The sequence below is a fragment of the Lepidochelys olivacea genome (genome assembly GCF_965140295.1).
Source record: "Lepidochelys olivacea isolate rLepOli2 genome assembly, chromosome: 1".
NCBI lineage: Eukaryota > Metazoa > Chordata > Testudines > Cheloniidae > Lepidochelys > Lepidochelys olivacea.
The window spans coordinates 48,767,447-48,783,346 of record NC_140411.1 but is presented as its reverse complement, the minus strand read 5'-3'; the positions used below and the strand labels follow the sequence as shown (position 1 = coordinate 48,783,346).

Sequence of the window (15,900 nt, the reverse complement as noted above, 5' to 3'; positions counted from 1 at the left end):
CCCATTTTTCTGTAATGTAACTGAATTACAGGCTGAATTCAGATTACAGGAGGAGGCTGCAAAAGCAGTACTGAAGGTGGGGCCTAGTATTTTCCCCTTGACCCTGGATCTTAAAAGCTGAAGAGGCAGGAAGAGGGAATTCAGGAGTTAACTAGCCCTCCTGATGGGAATATGCATGGGATTATATCTGCGGTTAAAATGGTCATTCAAAGCTTTGGTGGTTGTCAATACAATTGTGATCATTGTAATTTTGATTTTGTATTGTCAAGTTTAGTAGTTGTACAAAATGTTGCAAAATCAAAAAAAATATGTTAAAATGCTTAATGTAGTAAGCCTGATGTAGTATGTAGGGTTTTAAGGTGGGGAAAGTAGGATAACTCTAATTCTTTAATTTCATATTTATCCTAAGGAAATATGTGTTATAAAGAAAGGCCTTGACTAGCAGGTAGAAGGAAGGCCTTGAAAATAAGAAGTTCTAAAGCCAGAAGGAATGAAGTAGGGAGGTTGTCTGGATCAAAGAATAACTAATGAGATAAGGGAAAGTTTCTAAAAAGAAGGCCTCTGACCAATAGGGGTGTCTGAAGATGGTTTTAAATAAGACAAAGAGAATGTGTCTTAAAATGAGCCATGGACCTTCCCACCCCACATACCACTGTTATCTTCTGTGTGAATTCAAGTGCAATGGAAAAACTTGGCTAGTGAGAAGGAGGGAAGGAAAGGCCTTGGGAAGAAAGGAGGTTGTAAATCTTATCTGGATGAAGACTGGAAATAAGGGTGAACTGTCTCAAATTGGTTTGTAGCTGACATCAGTACTTGGCAATGACATCACTTGCTTCTTGATAGTTATAAAAAGTAAACTCTGTTAGAGTTCATTGCTAATACCTGCCTGACCACGTTGGAGTCAATCAACATGGGTCTAAGCATCCCTGGGATTAGCCTGTTTGTAAGTATCTTGATCAAATGCTTATAAATATTTTGTTATTGTTCGGATGTAGTAAATTGCTTATTACTGAGGCTTCTTAGGCATGTTAGGAGCAACTATATAAGTACACTGGGATTTAATAAAGGAATTTATGGTTAAATTAGTGTTAGTAATTTCAAATATTATTAATAATTCCAACACATGGCAAAAGAGCAGGAGCTGGATTCCTAGGGAGGGAGCCTGAGAGGCATTTAAGTGAGAGGGATGTAAAGGCAGGCCCAAGGAAGTCAGAAGTGGGCTTTTGTTTATACTTTTATGCTGGGATTTTGTTAGCCAATTCCAGGGGAGGGTCTTGAGAGTCCCAACCCTGAGAGAAGAGAGAGCTTAGAGAGGCTGTGAGGGGAAGGATTGAGAGGCTGAGTAGGAAGAAACCCAGGGAAGCAGCAGCAAGGAGTTGGACTGAGCATACCTTTGCTGCTGGTTACAGGGTCACTGGACTGAAACCTGGTTGTAGTGAGAGGGCCCGGGTTTCCCTACCAGCAGTGGTATGGTGGTGTGAGGCTGGAGAAGGGCACAAGGATGGCAGCCCTCAGAAAAGGGAGTCAGGACCGTGAGGCCCAGAGTCATGGCCAAAGATCTGATAGAAGGTATTAGACATTGTTTCATTGGAATTCTTGTTACCCTGAGAAGAGCGGATTAAATTGTGACCTGGCCAGAGGGCCAACTCATAGGAAGGTAGACCACTGGAAGATCAGAGCAGCCATCAGAATGGGGTGCTGTTGGAAGGGGACAGAATTGCTACACCACCTCTGGCCATCAGGAGGCACTGCAGCAGTGAGTCCACTCCTTCACAGTGAGAATAAGGATATTGAAAAGAAACTAAATGATTTCTTTGTATTGGGTTTTCATTGCAAAGGATGTTGGGGAGATTAATAATCTTTTTAAGAAATACAGATTAGGCGCTGTCAGACTGAGGTGTCAAAAATTAGGTGCAAGAATAAAGTAATAAAGATCAACAAGTCACTAGGACCTGATGGTATTAATCTGAGAATTCTGAGGAATTAATTGGCTGAGCAGCTAACAAAAATATGAAATCTCATTAAAATCAGCTACTATACCAAAAGATTGGAAGCTAGTAAATATTGTATATGCCCAGGGGTGAAAGTAACATTCAACACTTACCGATACGGGGGCCGGCTCCGGTCAGCATCCCCCAGCTAGCCCATCTGCGCTGCCTGGCCCACGTCTTCCAGGGCTCCAGCAGGAATTTAAAGGGCCTTTTAAATCGCCGGCCCCAGGGCAGCTGCTCCTTTTGCCCCCACCCAGTCGGCCGCCCAGGGAGGGGGGCAAAAGGGACAACGATGTTAAAGCGCTGCCATGGCAGCACATGAAACAGGGTCCTTAAAGTGCGGCCACAGTACAGCTGACTACGGGCTGATACCGGTGGCCACTTTTTACCGGTACACTGTACTGGCCCATACCAGCTTACTTGCACCCTTCTATATGCCATACGATTTCCAAAAGTCACTAGGAGTGATCCTGGCACTTACAGACCCATGATCCATACTTCAGTAAAAGAGAAATTGGTTGAAGAAATAATTAGATTTTCAAAAAGGACATACCAGCATGGCTCTGTAAAAGAAAATCTCTCTAGTCTACTAGATTTTTTTTTTGACAATGTCAACAAAATAGTGGAAGAAGGAGAAGACATAATTTATTTGGACTTTCCATGAGCTTTTGAAAAAGTTCCTAACAAGATGCTATTAGGAAAACTAAGAAGTCATGGGTTTGGAGGTAAAGTTTTTCCACAGATTAGTAACTGGTAAGAGAAAGAAAACAGAGTATCAATAAATGGTCAATTTTCAGTATTGTGAGCGGCTAATATTAGGGTTCCTAAAAATCTGCTCTGGGGCTGGTTTTAATGCATTAATAAATGATCTGTAAATGAAAGTAAGGAGTCTAAATTTATAGGTGAGAAAGATTATTTATGTTTTTCAAGATTAGTGAAGATTGTGAGGAACTCCAAAGGGACCTAATAAATCAGGTGAATGGGCAACATGATGGTAGATGTAATTCAGTATTGACAAATGGAAGGTAAAGTTAGTTGCAAGAAATGACTTTGAACTACTTAGATATATTTCTGAGTTTTAAATTAACTGTAATCACTCATGAAAAAGATATGAGTGTCATTGTGGATAGCTCATTGAAAACCTCCTCTCAATGTGCAGTGATTAAACCCACTCCCTCCAATGCTAAGTTTTTTCTTAGTAGTACTGAAAGGCAGCAAAAGTGAAAGTGTGCTAAATTTTATTTTCTGGCCAAAATCGCATTAAGCAACCACCAGTTTTAACTGACAAAATAATTTGGAACCACTTTATCAAGCAAGATTAAAAAGTTTCCTTGTATAAGATTTAAAATGTTCTTATAAAGTAATAAAGACCTATTTGAAATACTTAGGTTTCAGAGTAACAGCCGTGTTAGTCTGTATTCGCAAAAAGAAAAGGAGGACTTGTGGCACCTTAGAGACTAACCAATTTATTTGAGCATAAGCTTTCGTGAGCTACAGCTCACTTCGCTTATGCTCAAATAAATTGGTTAGTCTCTAAGGTGCCACAAGTACTCCTTTTCTTTTTTTGAAATACTTAGCGGTTTTTAAAGTACAAACATAGTTAAAAACAGATCAGCCGTTTTTACTTCCGGTTCTGTTTTCTTTAGATGAGCTGTATGATGAGCTGTTTAATAAATTGGTTAGTCTCTAAGGAGCCACAAGTACTCCTTTTCTTTTTGCGGATACAGACTAACACGGCTGCTACTCTGAAACCTGTTTCCCTAGTTGCAATTCATTGACTCTACCATTCGGAGGAGCCTGTGCCACAGAATGATGAGCTGAAGTTATCAAGCAAAGAAAAGTCTTCACTTGTGAAACAGTCAGAACACAACCCAGAGGTCCTTGGTCAGTTCAGATAAATACTAGATCCTCATTAGATTTATTATGTTTTTTAGCATATTAAAGTTTAACATAAATTAGTGTGACTTTTTGGGCTTTGTGCTGGTTAGTCAAACACCAACTATTCTTCAAATGAAGTGCCACTCACATTCTGTCAGTAGAATGCATAGTTGCTGAACATTTGGGGAGGAAACTATAGCATTAGAAAATTAGTTCTGCGACACTTCAAGCCATCACACTTTTTGAAAGAGATGGAGTTTATTGTCTTTTTGTAAGGAGACAGTTCTGCTTTTTGGTAAGTCTATTCAGTGTTTTCCTATCAGCTTATTTCATTTCTCTGTTCGGTGCTAATATTTTTGCTTTACTGCAGCAGCTCTTATGCATCTGTCTTTCTGAGTCATTAGGACTCAATTCTGTTTTTAAAAAAATGAACATAAAGTTTCCATAACTTGGAAAGCTGCAGAAGCCCTGAGAAAAAATCTGCTTCTGCATCTTTCTGTGACATGGAAGCCAGACAGGGTTTGTGCTTAACAGGATCCTTAAATTTTCAGATAATACTATTGGGTCTATTCTTTTAAAGTTGAATGAGGGTCATGCGTTATGTGTGGAATTTTCTGTACATCCAGTGAAACTATATTTACATAATAGTAATCTTGATTTGATGAAAACAACGAGGAGTCCTTTGTGCACCTTATAGACTAACACATTTATTGGGGCATAAGCTTTCATGGGCTAAAACCCACTTCATCAGATGCATGGAGGTGAAAATACAGGAGCAGGTATAAATACACGGCACATGAAAGGATGGGAGTTGCCTTACCAAGTGGGAGGTCAGTCTAACGAGACAATTCAATTAGCGGTAGGATACCTAGGGAGGAAATATCACTTTTGTAATGGTAATGAGAGTGGCTGATTTCAAACAGTTGACAAGAAGGTGTGAGTAACAGCAGGGGAAAATTAGTATGGGGGAAATTAGTTTTAGGTTTTGCAATGACCCAGTCTTTATTCAGGCCTAATTTGCTGGTGTCCAGTTTGCAAATTAATTATAGTTCTGCAGTTTCACATTGGAGCCTGTTTTTGAAGTTTTTTTGTTGAAGAATTGCCACTTTTAGGTCTGTTATTGAATGACCAGGGAGTTTGAAGTGTTCTCCTACTGGTTTTTGAATGTTCATAGATACTAAGGTCAGAAGGGACCATTATGATCATCTAGTCTGACCTCCTGCACAGCGCAGGCCACAGAATTTCACCCACCCACTCCTGCGAAAAAAATTATAATTCTTGACATCTGATTTGTGTCTATTTATTCTTTTGCGTAGAGACTGTCCGGTTTGGCCAATGTACACGGCAGAGGAGCATTGCTGGCACAAGATGGCATATATCACATTGGTAGATGTGCAGGTGAATGAGCCCCTGATGGTGTGGCTGGTGTGGTTAGGTCCTATGATGATGTCCCTTGAATAGATATGTGGATAGAGTTGGCAATGGGGTTTGTTGCAGGGATTGGTTCCTGGGTTATTGGTTTTTTTTGTGTGGTGTGTGGTTGCTGGTGAGTATTTGCTTCAGGTTGGGGGGCTGTCTGTAGGTAAGGACTGGCCTGTCTCCCAAGGTCTGTGAGAGTGAGGGATCATCCTTCAGGATAGGTTGTAGATCCTTGATGATGCGCTGGAGAGGTTTTAGTTGGGGGCTGTAGGTGATGGCTAGTGGTGTTCTGTTACTTTCCTTGTTGGGCCTATCTAGTAGTAGGTGACTTCTGGGTACCCTTCTGGCTCTGTCAATCTGTTTCTTCACTTAACCAGGCAGATATTGTAGTTTTAAGAATGCTTGATAGAGATCCTGTAGGTATTTGTCTCTGTCTGAGGGATTGGAGCAAATACAGTTGTATCTAATAGCTTGGCTGTAGACAATGGGTCATATGATGTGGTCTGGTGAAAGCTGGAGACATGTAGGTAAGTATGGTCAGTAGGTTTCTGGTATAGGGTGGTGTTTATGTGACCATTGCTGTGCTTAGCTGTGCTTGCCCTGCAGGTTAACAGCAAGGAGAAAAAAATTACAAACTTACTTTTGGCACTAAAATATTCTGATTATACTCCTGATGCAGATCTGTAGCATCAAAAAGGTTTCATTTTTACAGCTATTTTCGCTGTGCAAGTGCTTAGGTGTGTACAGGGCCTGACTCGGACTCTCTGCATTTGGGTGAAAAGAGTAGTGCACCCTGTGAAATACTTCAGTCAAAGTATCATGAGTCATAGAACAAGACATCATATGCAACAGAATGGGGAAGAGGGGGTCAGTGCTAACGAGCTAATTCAATTAAGGTTCCAATTCAATTCTTCAACAAAAAAACTTTGAAAAAACTTCAAAAACAGACTCAATGAGAAACTGCGGAACTGGAATTAATTTGCAAACTGGACACCATCAAATTAGGCCTGAATAAAGACCGGGAGTGGATGGGTCACTACAAAAACTTTCCCCCTGCTGATACTTACACCTTCTTGTCAGCTGGTTGAAATGGGCCACCTTGATTACATTGGCCTCATTAGCACTACAAAAGTGATTTTTCCGCCCTTGGTATTCACTCCTTCTTGTAAACTGTTGAGAATAGGCCACTTCCATCTTAATTGAATTGGCTCATTAGCACTGACCCCCCACTTGGTAATGCATCTGATGAAGTGGGTTTTAGCCCACCAAAGCTTATGCCCAAATAAATGTGTTAGTCTCTAAGGTGCCACAAGGACTCCTCTTTGCTTTTGCTTTTACGCTGCAAATATTGCCATTAAACTATGTGGGTACTGTACCTAGTTTAAATCTGTACAAATACATGTTATTTTACTCTTCTATTACTAAGTCTTCTTATTTAAAACACAGTGTTTAATCAGGTACTTTAACTATTTTACTTTCCTTTGCTTCCATTCACACTTTAACTCCCCCTCCCAGCCCCCTGCATTGTGGGAATTTTCTGTCTTGCCAACCCAGGTTGAGTGCTCTGAGCATCAGTCAAATAGGGGCTTACTTAAGAGTAAAGAGAATGAACTCCTTTCAGAAGGGTTGAGGTAGGGTTGCTACTGTTGCCTGTTAACCTGTGCAATGGGGCGCCCAGATTTGGAACCCTGTGTGGTAGCAGTCTGCTTTGTCACTAGAACATTGGGTCAGTTATGTATATAAAAATATATTTGTGGACACATGCATGTTTCTGTATCTTAAACACGAAAAATCTTGAAAGTAGTAGAAGTTTCTCTGAGAATTCTACTGTTGAATAAGGAGTATTTGTAATTTTAATACATTAACATCCTTTGCATTTCTTTCCAGTCTCTTTGTAAATGTGGGCTCCAATTCATCAAATGTTTATGCAGATACTTAGCTTTACTTGTGTCTATAGTCCCATTGACTTCAATGATATTACTCATGTGAATACTGTTAAGCAGGTGTGCAAGTGTTTGCACAATCAGAACCTTAGAGAGACTAGTACTCACTTCCACTTGTTGGTTAAAATACCCTTAACTTTAGACTCTTATTTTAAGAGGAAATTGTCAACTTGGTTTCACAAATACCCCCTTTCTTACATGTAAAAAGCTTATAATTTAAAGATGGTAGTCTAAAGGAGAGAGGCTTTCAGATTGCGAGTAAACTGCCATGAATACAGCCAAGTCGCTTTGAAAATGAGTTTCTCTCCCCAGTTGGGTTTATCAGATTTAAAATAGTTTTTAATAAATGGTCACAGAATAGCACTCCAGTCTGGGGTGGGGGGGAATGAAATACTTCAGTTTTACACGTAGATTTTCTGATGTGATTTTAATGACAGCTTCCTACCAAAATCAGTATAAAATGCTTGTCTGTAAATGCAGTGGAACCAGATATAACATAATTGACTTTAGATTATTTTAAAGGCCTGCAGTAGAATACTCCTAAACCTAGCAAAATTACTTGTTGCTGAAAATTGGTGCCAGCTATGGGTGTAGCTGAACTGGCATTAAACACAATTTTATGTCAAACTGTAGAAAAGGACAAACTATATATTCAATACCGCTTCAGAAATTGTGGTCAAAGCCTGCTTGGAGCAGGTATTTTGAGATAGTTGTCCTTGCTCAGAATTCTCCAGCTGAACCATCATTGCTCCTAACACAGTCTCAAGTATGTGGGGCAAAATTGGGGCCCCTCATTATCAAAACTGCACCTCTGAAAGGATGAGAAGGTGAGTTTCTGCCATTACATTGTCCCAGGAAGAAGATCAAAGTGACTTCAGTGAGCTGAAAAGCAAAGAAAATGTACTTGACCTTTATTATTTCTGTTATAATGCATCAAGAAGGTCTCAGAAAGACAAGACTGGTTTGCTGCAGTTCACAGAATGATGTGGAAGTTTTTTTATTGAAGGAATCAGTATCCTCAGAGGAAGATTTATTTCCCAAAGACTCTGCTGTGACAGGATACAGTTGGTTTTTTTAATGCAGATATTGAGGTTTCTGTTTTGGCAGTGAGTCTCGCCATCTTCTACAGTAGGCATGGGCGGCGGGTATCATAGACAGGCATAGTCTGTGCCTTCCTAACCAACCTAGCATGGCCCTGCCCATGCTCTGCCCCCAGGCCAGGCACCCCCCTGCATTCCAGTGCTTTGCCGGCTCAAGCTGGTTGCGGGAGGCAGGGCAACTGGTGCTGGTGCCACGCTGCCAGGAGCACCGGACTGGCGGCCCCGCCTCCCTCAGGGAGGCAGGGTGGCTGGGAACACTGGGGCTGGCTACGCTGCCCGGAGCACCTGGGTTGGGAGCGCTGCCGCCTGGCGCATCCCCCTCTAGCCTCTAGCTACCCCCTCCCTGCACCCAGAGCTACCCCCCTGCCTGCACACAGCCCCTAGCTACCCCCTTTTCTACATCCTGAGCTATCCCTTGGATGCACACAGTCCCTCACTATGCCCTCCTTGCATCCTGAGCTACCCCCCTGCCTGCACACAGCCCCTAGATACCCCCTGCCTGAGCTACCCTTGTGCCTGCACATAGCCCCTAGCTACCCTGTGCCTGCACCCTGAGCAGTTTTCAAATTGTTTGAGCTGAGCTCCCACCACACACAACCCAGACAGGCTGGGTGGCCTGCTGAGGCGAGTCAGGGGGTGGAGGTGGCACTGCCTTCCTGGACCCTGCTGTGTGGAGCTGGCTCAATTCCTGCTGGTCCCTGCCCCCCCCCCCAAAATAGAAGTCAAACTATACCTATGCCTGAGGGCCCGTCCCGGAGCCCCAAGTTCCCTGCACTTTCCCACAAGGCCCTGGAGTTTTTATAGCATGTTGAGGGGGGCCTCAGAAAGAAAAAGGTTGAGAACCCCTGCTTTAGAAACCACACCCTCACACAGTGCATTACCCCGCCATGCAAACAAGCCCTTAGTTTCATTCTGCCCCTTTTCCTACAGAGGAGAACAGGACAGCCTGGATCCCATCTAGTTGTTTAAGTACTTCCACTGCTTAAAAATAAAAAATGAAGGTGATCCGTCAGTAACTTTCTAAGAAACATTCATTCAAAGGTGTGAAACGTCAGCCAGCATACCAGGTACATCTAGCTACACTGGACAAATGCTTTTGCTGAATTTATGTGATATGTTGTGAAACTGTTAACGCTGTGAGGCCTGGTCTACATTACAAAGTTAGGCCAAAATAAGTCTCCTTGTGTCAACCTATCTGTGCATATGTGTCTACATTCCAGTTTGTGTCTGGCTGATATAAGCACCCTGAAATGGTGACACAGTAAAATCACCTTCCCCAAAGTGTGGAGCTGTGGTAACTTACTGAGCTTGATGCAGGGGGAGTGAAGACACTGTACAACCTGTGTCGACTTTAACAGTCCTCTAGTGGCTGTCCCAAAGTGCCCCATTCCCTGGACACTGACCTTTCTGTCACAATTGTAAACACCACTGTCCAGGGGTCATGGAGACTGGCAGCAATCTCCCCTTTTAAAGCCCACTGCATATTTCTGAAATACCTTTCCTGATTGCCCATCTTGGCATGCATACCTAGCAGCTCTCCCTTGTGTGCAACTGCCAACCAACCATAACAGCTCTACATACTAGACTCACTCCTGCCTGGAGTAGACAGGAGATATTGGATCTCCTGGGCCTGTGGGGAGAAAAGGCTGTGCAGGCACAGCTATGGGCAAGCCGTAGAAGCGTCAACATCTATGAAAAGATTGTCCGGGGATGCAAGCAAAGGAGTATGAGGCTCAGCAGCAGTGTTGCATGAAAGCAAATGAACTGCGGCAGGCATCCCATGAGGCCACAGAGGCCAACAATCAAACTGGTGCTGAGCCACAGACCTGCTGCTTTTATAGAATCATAGAACTGGAAGGGACCTCGAGAGGCCATCTAGTCCAGTTCCCTGCACCCATGGAAGGACGAAGTGTTATCTAGACCATCCCTGACAGGTGTTTGTCTAACCTGCTCTTAAAAATCTCCAACGATGGAGATTCCACAAGCTCCCTAGGCAATTTATTCCAGTGCCTAACCACACTGACAGGAAGTTTTTCCTAATGTCCAACCTAAATTTCCCTTGCTGCAATTTAAGCCCATTGCTTCTTGTCCTATCCTCAGAGGTTAAGAAAAACAACTTTTCTCCCTCATCCTTGTAACAACCTTTTACGTACTTGAAAACTGTTATCATGTTCCCTCTGTCTTCTCTTCTCCAGACTAAACAAACCCAATTTTTTCAATCTTTCCTCATAGGTCATGACAAGCTGCAGGCTGTACTTGGCGGAGACCCCACCGCTACCCTGCACACTACTGTGGATGTCTCCGAAGAGCCCAAGCCACAGGCCCCTGCCATGAACGGGAAGGAGGAGGAGCAGGAGAGAGATGACACGAGGAGCCAGGACCTGCCTGAGACACCTGCACTGTCTAGCCAGTCCTGCCAGCTGAGCATGGACTAGCCTGTTGAAGGGGAAGGGACCTCAGGTTAGTATTTGCCTGTATTTTTCCCTTACAGTGTTTTAAATGTAAAAATGGCCCATCCCCAAGTTAACAAGACACAGGTATCGACTTTTCATTGTTTTGCTCGTACGAGAAGAGGTAGCAGTATAACAAACAGAGGTAGGGTTGGTATCTGCTTTTCATTCCCCTGTTAGCCTAGGCTGGAGGGGGCAGAGCAGTTTATATACATGGCGATTGATGCCCCTTGCATCCTCCTGAGAGATCTCAATGCAACTTTCATGGAAATACTCTGCAGTCCTCTCCTGAGGGTTTCTAGGAATTGGGTGCCTTATTTCTTCCCCTGCAGTTAGACACTCTCTCATGCCATGCTGTGATGAGTTGTGCTGTCTCTGTTGTAGTAAACAAGCTAGCAACATACGGGCCCATGCAGCTTCAGGACACCAGTAGCAGCTGTCATCTCTGTGCCTTTTGTTACCCTCGGGAGTAAGAGAGCAGATAAAATCACCACTACCTGTGGAAAATAGTGCCAATATTCAGTGCCAGTGCCCTGTATGTGTACCCATGGAATAGGGACCAGTATGTTATTGTTTCATACAGCTTAAATTCCCTGCCTTCCAGCAGGCCATACTCACCCTGATGGGCTGGAGAGTGGTGATGTGCGGAGGTGCTCCAAAGCTGAAGTGTTAATAAGCATGTCTTGTATTAAAAGTTTTATGGGAGTAAGGGAAGGGAGTTTTGAAACTAACCTGTTCTCTGTTGTGACTGTAAACCCAATGATAGATCTGTTTTTTAATCAGGAGCTGTTGCTGTTATGGGGCCTTGCGGGGTCCCCCCTCCACACCCACAGATCACTTGACCCTGATGAGGAGAAAGAAGAGGACTAGGGAGGATATACTGAGTGAGGTCCTGCAAGCTGGTGCTGCATCAGATTGTGAACAAAGGGCCTGGAGGGCTGATGGCATGGAGAGGGAAAAAGTGGAGAGAAGAAAGCCCAGGAATGCCAGCAGGGAGAGGGGGAGATACACCAAGACTTAATGGGTCTCTTCAGGGAGCAAATTAAAATGCTGCAGACTCTGGTTTACCAACAGGTCCAAATATCCCAGACTCACCTTTGCAGACCTTGGAGAACTCCATGGTATCTCCCTGTACCCCCGCCCCCGCAACATACCACGTGGCATCCCGGGCTGCATCTCTACCCTTACCACTCCACAGGGGGACACAGCAAGGAAAACCACAGCTTCACACATGCACTGACCCATGAGAACCACGGCTGGTGTACCTGTAGCCACAACAGACTACATTTGTAGTCTGCAGATGGGCAGAAATATCAAGCCTAGTGGTTAGAGCAAGAGTTGGTAGCTGGCAATAGGAGCCCAGGGTCAGAGCTGGAGTCAGAGGCCAAATGCCAGAGCTGGAGTCCGAAGTTAGGAATTGGAGCCAAGGGTCAGAACTGAGTCACCTGGAGTGAGGCAAGAGAGGGGCAAGGCTTGGCACAAGGCAGGGGCAGGAGTAACCGCAGCCATGGGAGAATGCTTTGAGCAGCTGCCAAAATACTGCTGCTGCTGGTCTTAAGGGTTGATCTGGTGACTCTTCCCACCAATCAGGCAGTGTGGCCACTGGGCAGCCTACTGCATGCCAGCTGCATTCCTTATGTTGCCCGGAGACTGGTTCTGCTGCAGACGATTCCTGACAACACCAATGATATGAGGTAACCAAAGTTTGTAGTGTAGACGTGGCCTTAGTCTTTTAAGTTGCTGTAGGTCTGTAGCTGAACAACACCCTTCTTTTCTCAGTGCTAGTCTTTCATTCTGTTTGGCTGCAGACTGGACATGATGGCAATGTTTCTGGTTTGTTGTTGTTGTTTTTTAAAGCTGTCTTTAGAAAACAAAGGGCTATATACACTGTTATTTCCACCCCATCCCCATCCCCACCCCCCGTTCCCTCCTCTGCAAGAAAGCTCAGATTCTGAAGAATAGCAAAAATCTATGAAAGACCTCAAATTTGCTATTTCCATGGCACAGATGTGTATTGTTTGTAGTGATGATGGTCATAAAAGCCATGTTTCTGAAATAAAAGTGATAATTTCTATCTCAGATGTTACCTTTTCTTGTTAGTGTTCTGCAGCATGATTATGGTGAATGGTGTTGTTTCAAATAAAAGTTATGAAATGCTACTGGCTGACTTGTAAAAGACAAAGGCTTGACTACTGGCTAGTGTATAATTCCTCTTTTGCTAACTAGCTTTTGTGATATTTACATTATTTTGTGATACTCTGGTGGAAGCCTGAAGTGGGAAATGTTATAGTTCTTTCACAATTCGTTAGTTTGTAGGTATCTCTGTTATGATGTTTACACAATGCATGACTCATAAGCTAAATGAATATGCCAGCCTAATAGTGCAGCCCATAGTGAAACCTGATGCCATTACATAAAAGCATGGCAGTTGTTCATACTTGTGCTATTACTTGATGAAGTACTTGCCCACTGGAAATGTGCGTGCCGTAGGTTACTTAAATGTGCTGTGTTTTTATAAGATTTTTCTGAAATAGGTAGTGTTTTACAATAATGGATTGTCCTCCTTTTCTCCACCCTTTATTGTACTATACCCCTTATTGTTCGGTTTAAGTTCTACAGCTCTTTTGAGTGCATAATTTGGAACTGAGGCCTGGGCTACACTGAAAATTTACATCTGCATAGCTGCATCTCTCAGAGGAGTAAAAAATCCACGATCCTGAGAGACGTAGCTATGCCGATGTAGACCTAGGTGTAGACAGTGTTAGGGCCTGGTGTACACTAGGAAATTAGTTTGGTATAATTATGTTGCTCAGGGGTGTGAAAAATCCACACCCTTGAACTATGTAGCTTAAACCAATTTAACCCCTGGTGTAGACAGCGCTAGATCGATGGGAGAATTCTCCCATTGACCTAACTACCGCCTGTCAGGGAGGTGGATTACCTACCCTGACGGGCAGACCCCTTCCATTGGCGTAGGTAGTGTTGTCACTGCAGCTGTGCAGCTTTAGCATTTTAAGTGTAGACATACAGAATGTACCAGCATTTCTGAGGGCTTGTCTACACTACCAAATTTTGTTGATAAAACTTATGTTGACACCCAAAAGTCGACAAAACAAAAATCACCAAAGGGTGTTCACACTTGCTCCCTCTGTCGACAGATCATGTCCACACTGGAGACACGTCATCGACAGGGTGAGCAATGCACTGTGGGTATGTATCCCACAGAGCAGTGTTGTGGGAAGGAAGAGCTGACCGCTGCGTATCTTGGGATTCTCTCCAAGTTCTCCCACAGCCTCCTCAGCTGCCAAGAGCAGCATCATGACTAGCTCTGTGAGCTCTCCGTGCTGAGGAAGGGCAAAGCAGCACAGCAGTCTGCCTGCTGCTGTGTTCCTAGCGCAGGGCAGAACAGGAGGATTCCAATTATTTGCTCTTTGTATGTTCCCCAAACGGAGCAGCACACAGATAGTTCCTGGAGCTTTGAAAGGGGAGGGCCGCATGCCTGCAGGGCAGCAGAGATCAAAATACAGAGCAGAGCAATCAGGGCAGGCATTGTGGGATACTGGCGGAAGCCAGTTCTGTCGACAAAACAGTCAGCAGTGTCTACACTGGCTCTTTGTCGACAATAAAGGGAGGGGAAAAGACAAAAGTCTCTCATGGGGTGGAAGATTTTTTTTGTCGCCAAAACTGGGCATTTTTCGCAACAAAAGTCCCATTGTAGTGTGTACGCTCTTGCTGTTTTGTCGCCAAAAGCCAGTTTTTGGCAACAAAACTTGTTAGTGTAGCAAGGCCTGAAGGTAAAGCAGCAGCAGTTTCCTTCCCCTACTCCTTTTAAAGGCTATTTCATGTGTATTGATAAAATTAAATACTAATTTTTATTTCTTGTAACCCGTATCTTTATAATAATGCTGACTGATGTAAATACCTTTATTTGGCAAGTTGGCAGCCCAGACCTAAAGATACTTTTAATGTGGAAACACTTGATACCATCCATATCTTACCAGTTACCTTAGTTCTCATTAAGCTCTGCTTTTCTTGCTCGCTGATTTAATTTCTTCTAGTTTTTTTAAATAAAAATCTTGATCTCAAAGGTGTAAAACAAGTTCACCTATTTAGAATACTTTATGTAAACAATTTTGCTTTTGTATAATATACAGTACATACAACCATGTTGCAGCACTGCAAGAAACAGGCTCAAAACAAGTTGCTGGTCCAGAATTTACATTTCTAAAATGTTTCTTACACAAGCTACCATTATATCAGATATACCTGTTTAGACTGCAAACTTTTCACAGCACAGATGGTGTATTCCTATACGTCTATATAGGGCCTAGCACTTTTGGGGCACTTACTGTAATATCAATAATTACCAGAAAGCAATGACAGTCTTCAGTTTTTAAAAGTGAATTTACAAATATGAAATGCTGGGAACTCCTGTTCCAGGCTACTGGATGAATTTCAGACACCCCTGTGATGGCTGCAGTATTAGTCTAACAGACCGATTTAAAAAGGGGTCTTATTAATGAGTTAGGGCAACCCATCAGCTAGAAAAAATGTATTGCTACAACATGTTAGGCTGGTGGTCATTATCACCTGGTGGATGTAGATGCAGGAACTGGTGCAATTCTTATATGTCATGTAATGTTTAAATGTTATAGGGCAGCCAATCTGAAAAAAATCATAAAATCACAAAAAAGACTATAACTCAAAGATACATAGTCTAATTTTCACCAAAATTGGCAGAAAGCTCCTCAACACAATTGATAATGCTCAGAATAGGCGTGTTTGGGAAATACTTAGCCGCAGGTGATATTTTATGCTTTCTCCCGTATATTTTTTGCCTTCAGTTAAAGCAAAAGTCTGTAGTCACGTGACAGTCTGAGCTTGTTTGTACCATGTTCCAGTGTGGTTATGTGAATTATGCTAGACGGGGTTATGTACATGTAGCAGAAGCCAGACTTCTAGAGGAGAAACCGTGTAATATAACATGCCCTAATTGATAGTCAGGGAGCAGTATACCATACTGCCAGACCCTTCAGTGGCGTACGACATGACAGCCATTGAGCAATTTCTCAACAAGGACTGTGTGAAGCATCAGCATCTTTACACAAAAGATAAGGCT

At 43.2% G+C, this 15,900-nt stretch overlaps 1 long non-coding RNA gene across 1 annotated transcript; it reads left to right on the top strand.

Annotated features, from left to right (window-relative positions):
• Window positions 1–601: 601 nt before the first annotated feature.
• Window positions 602–14,703, top strand: LOC311532612. The gene is made up of 3 exons (XR_014714414.1): window positions 602–943; window positions 10,564–10,791; window positions 11,565–14,703. It is a non-coding gene; the product is annotated as an uncharacterized lncRNA (long non-coding RNA).
• Window positions 14,704–15,900: the final 1,197 nt, after the last annotated feature.